Below are 5,089 nucleotides of genomic sequence, written 5' to 3'. Positions count from 1 at the left end.
TAGTATCTATGAAAAAATAAAAATATATTTATATTTAATGATACATATAATTTATAAATATGTATGAGTATACATATATATTGATTGGTAGATTATTTATACTTAGGAAATAAAATGTGTTTGACAGGATATTGTGTGTGTTAACATATTTAATTAAATACATAAAGTATAAAAGAAATATTAATTCATGTACCCTAAAATATTTCTATATCATCAGTGATAGAGGATACTGCAATTGTTTTGTTTTTGTTTTTGTTTTTTGGCTGGGTACAGTCTCTAAGCCCCTTCTCTTCTTCAGGGGGTCTCAGATGGAAACTGTGTGGAGGTCAGGAGATTGTAACTGTGTTCGGGGATCCAGTTGCAAGGACTGCCCAGCAGTGAGGACCTCTCTCTTCCTCTCATGCTCTTGCCATGGTTTGGTGGTCCAGGGACTTTTACTCCTTGGAGGCCATGTGGACCATGAAGTCCACCACCCTGTTGCTGTAGCCGAATTCATTGTGGTACCAGGAAATAAGCTTCACAAAGTGGTCGTTGAGGGCAATGCCAGCCCCAGCATTGAAGGTAGAAGAGTATCACTGCTGAAGTTGCAGGAGACAACCTAGTCCTCAGTGTAGCCCAGGATGCCTTTGAGGGGAGCCTCCAATGCCTGCTTAAGCATCTTCTTGATGTCCTCATGTTTGGCAGGTTTCTCTAGGCAGTAGGTCAGATCCATGACTGACACATTGAGGGTGGGGACATGGAAGCCCATGCCAGTGAACTTCCCATTCAGCTCAGGGATGACCTTGCCCACGGCCTTGGCAGTGCCCAGAACATCATCCCAGTAGAAGCAGGGTATGATGACCGAGGGGCTTCCCCTCAGCCATCACACCACAGCTTCTCAAAGGGGCCATCCACAGTCTTATGTGTGGCAGCAATGGCATGGACCATGGTCATGAGTCCCTCCACAATGCCAACGTGGTCATGGGTGACATTGGCCAAGGGGACCAACCAGTTGGTGGTGCAGGAGGCATTGCTGACAATCCTGAGGGAGTTGTCATACTTCTCATGGTTCACACCCATTGCAAACATGGGGTCATCAACAGAAGGGGCAGAGAAGATGACCCTCTTTGCTCCACCCTTCAAGTGAGCCCCAGCCTTCACCGTGAGAGTGAAGACACCAGTGGACTCCATCACATACTCAGTGACAGCATCACCCCATTTGAAGTTCACAGGAACTTGCTCCTGGAAGATGGTGATGACCTTTCCATTGATGACAAGCTTCCTGTTCTCAGCCTTGACTGTCCCATGGAACTTGCCATGGGTGGAATCATATTGGAATATGTAGACCATGCAGTGAAGATCAATGAAGGGATCATTGATGGCTACAATGTCCAATTTGCCAGTGTTAAAAGCAACCCTGATGACCAGGAGCCTGATATGGCCAAATCCATTCACTCTGACCTTCAGGGACGCAGCTGACACTGCATGGAAGGTGCAGCTGTCTGTTGAACAGGGAGGAGCAGAGAGCCACTGCAATAGTTTAAGCAATGGCAAAGCTGGTACTGTTTCTGAACATAGAACAAACTGTTTAAAGAAATCATTGCAAATAACACATACAATTTCAGCATAAAGTATAATTTTTAAACTTAGATCCTGGCTTAGCTAATGACAGATAAAGGGAATTATCAGAGACCAGAAGACACAAGAAAATGAGAGTTTTGACTAGAAGCAGGCAATCAAGGTGGCTTTTCCCTTGGGCTTATTTGTCAAGGCTGTCGGTCTAGAGCCAGAAATGAACAAGTTATACAGCTGAGTTCATGAGAAACAAAGAGAGAGGCTCAAAAGAATGAGAGTTCAGATATAGGACTCCACTAAAATTCAAATAATTCAAGTAGCAATTTTCTCAATAGTGAAATTGAAAGAAAATCTAATTTTATGGAAATGAGGAGGATCCCTTAGGGATTAAGCCTTCATCTTGAGTCAGCATAAAATACATCCTTGGAGAATTTATAAGTCGCCACTCACACAGGTCTATAAGTCTGAATTTACATTTGTTTGTATTACTCTTCACTTCCCCTCCCTCTACCAAATACCTTGAGATCTAAAAGCTCAAAGTTGGTAGAGCCCACAGGCACTGAATATAAACAAATGCAAGTTGTATCTAGATTAAGTTACCCTTAATCACAATTTCAAATAATTCTCAACACTGAAAATTCAAGAAATAAACACTTTCAGAATTAAGTACCTGAGGAAATCTGCTGCCATGAACATGTCACTAATGAAAGAGCAACAAATTAGATAAAAATCAAGCAAACAAAAAACGTAAACTGAATATTGAAGCTATAGAGTTTAATACAAATGGATTTTGTTATATTAAAAAATAAAAGATAAAATATAATAAAGGTACAAGAAATTAACAAGTCTAACAGATTTGAAAATAAACTAAATAAAAATTTTTATGTTTGAAAATAAAACAATTTATATAAAGATAAGACAGTGAGTTTAAACTTCAGATTTGTCACCATTCAGGATATTAGTTACCTGGACATTTGTATAAAGAAATTACACAGAATGAGGTAAAGAGACATAAATATTAAAAAAATATGAAGACAGTTATTTAATAAAATATGGAGTATAGATTAAGAAGGTCTAGCACAGGCATCCCCAATCCCCCAGGCCATGGACAAGTATCTGTCTGAGGCCTGTTTAGAACCTGGCCACACAATAGGAGGTGAGGAGTGGGTAAGGGAAGGAAGCTTCAACCACCATTCCCCATCACCCCCAATCACTCACATGACACCTGAACCATCCACCCCCCACCACCCGGCCCATGGAAAAATTGTCTTCCACGAAACCAGTCAGTCCCTGGTGCCTAAAATGTTGGGAACTGTTGTTCTAGCGTATATGTAATTTGAGTACCGCAAAGACACAATAACACAAATCAGTCAAAGCAAAATTTGGAAACATATTGGCTAAGGAAAGCTGGATGAATGAAATAGCCAAATTTTCATTTTGGTAAGCTCGGAGCATTCAGAGCCAAATTAACACACACACAAACAAGCATACACACACACACACACACACACTCTAAATGATACATACATTAATTGACAAAGTTTAATAGACCTATAGAAAACCTAAGACATCAAGATAATTATAAAAATAGCCTCAAATAAAAGATAATCTAAAAAGAACAATAATTGCAATGAAAGCTGAGTGCACAGCAAAAAAAGGAAGCTTATCCAAAGAAAGCATAATATCCTCAACTATGGAAGGAATATAATTGCATACTATAATTTATACCCTGTGAAACTGTTCTCCATTTTCTTTGACTTTTAAAAAATAATGGTAACAGAACCTGACAGCAAATCTCATAGATTTATTTCAAGAAAAATAAAAATTTTTCTAGAAGTTCAGAAAATTAAGAAAGGCCCTTTTCTAGCTACTCTGCAGAAATGAGATGGATCTCCCCACATTTTGGTTTGGACATTGAGAATTATGATATTGTGCACACCAAGAAGATATGAAAAGGTTTATTACTCAGATAATGTGATTTTCTGAGGAAAGCAGGGCAAGTTTCCTAAACTGGTCCAAAAATAGTTTTACTGAGTAGGGGCAGGAGATTAGAGAATTGAGTCTTTTATGGTAATTAGGGAAGCGGGGCTCGGGTGAGAGTTCTTGTGAGAGAGAAGGGTCTCATGTGATTTGGACTTTCTTGAGCACCTGGGATTTCTTTTGAGCTTGCCCAGTTGTGAGGTAGAAGGGGAATAGTGAAGGGTAGACTTTAAAAGGTATTGGTAGATATGTCAAAAATAGAGCATGATTCTTTTTTTTAACAGTTGTAAATCAATGAAGACATTAATAAGCAGCAATAATTGCTTATTGGATTGCAGGTCAGGAACTGTGATTTAGATCTTTTTGGCCCTACCAAAGTTTACAATATATTTTTGAAAATATGTTAATTAATTACTATGCAAAGTGAGATGAAAGGAGGTGCACAGCCTCCAGAGGTAAAAAAGAAAGTGCCATATTTTGAATAATATAGATTGGAAATTAAACATCTTTTTGGTATTTTAAAGTGTTTATAGAAACAGTATCATCTGAAGCCCACTAGGTATCTTTTTAATTTCTTTATGGTACTACTCAGAAAATAAAATGTTGCAGGAGGATTTCTTAGTATTTAATTTACCACCAGGAAGAGACTTACACAATGAGATAAAATTCCTCATTATTTATTTGTTTTTTCTTTGTTATTCATTTATTAATTAAACTATATATTAATTTCATCAAAGATCTTGATAACAAATTCTATTCTTTTGAATATCATGCAATGCCCCATACTTAGTGAAATAAATAGTCAATTCGGAACTAAGAAAAGTTGTTCATTGATTTATTGTGAGGCAAATTGCCTCTTCTGTGCCCCAAACTGGGCACATTGCACATCGTTGCTGTGGGGAAATGAATATAAGGGGATATAATAAAAATTGAAGTAGAGACAACAAGAATAAACACAAAAACACTTCATAGAATAATATTCAAAATGAAGCTCAGTCAATATGTATTATGAGGAAATGTGGTTTGAGTCAGGCATAAAGAGACACACTGGTGAGTAGAAATTAGAAGCCTTCCAAGATTAAAATACAAATATGGAGTTGAGGGGGGTCAAGATGGCAGATTAGAAAGACCCTGAGCTCACCTACCCCCATGAACTCATCAAAACTAAAACTACATATAGAGAGTAACACTCACTAAGAATGATGTGAAGACTGGCAGAATAGCTCTTCTACAATGAAGGCTATAAAGAAAGTACCATGTGAAGTCTGGTGGAGGGGAGGAGAAGCAATATATTTGGGATCCACACCTGTGGAAGTGGAGGAGGGTATCACAGGCTCAGGGATCCTCCCTAAGGAGTAAGGAGTTGACACTTGGAAGATGAGCTACCTTGGTTAGAATATCAGTTGGGCTTCTGGAGGGCTGTAAAAAACTTAGAGTCTGCTCTTGAACAGCACAAGCACAGACTTGTTTGCTCCTAGTCCCAGTGCAGAAGCAGTAAATGGAAAATTGCCTATTGTTCTGACAGGCTTGCCAGAACTATTTCAGTGCACACCAG

The 5,089-nt window shown here is 38.6% G+C and overlaps 1 pseudogene; it reads right to left on the bottom strand.

The window, feature by feature from the left end:
* Positions 1-434: 434 nt before the first annotated feature.
* Positions 435-1,499, bottom strand: LOC130856748 (glyceraldehyde-3-phosphate dehydrogenase-like; annotated as a pseudogene).
* Between the last annotated feature and the right edge of the window lie 3,590 nt (positions 1,500-5,089).

Source organism: Hippopotamus amphibius, chromosome 7 (assembly GCF_030028045.1).
Source record: "Hippopotamus amphibius kiboko isolate mHipAmp2 chromosome 7, mHipAmp2.hap2, whole genome shotgun sequence".
Taxonomy (NCBI): Eukaryota; Metazoa; Chordata; class Mammalia; order Artiodactyla; family Hippopotamidae; genus Hippopotamus; species Hippopotamus amphibius.
This window is presented reverse-complemented; position numbering and strand designations above follow the sequence as displayed.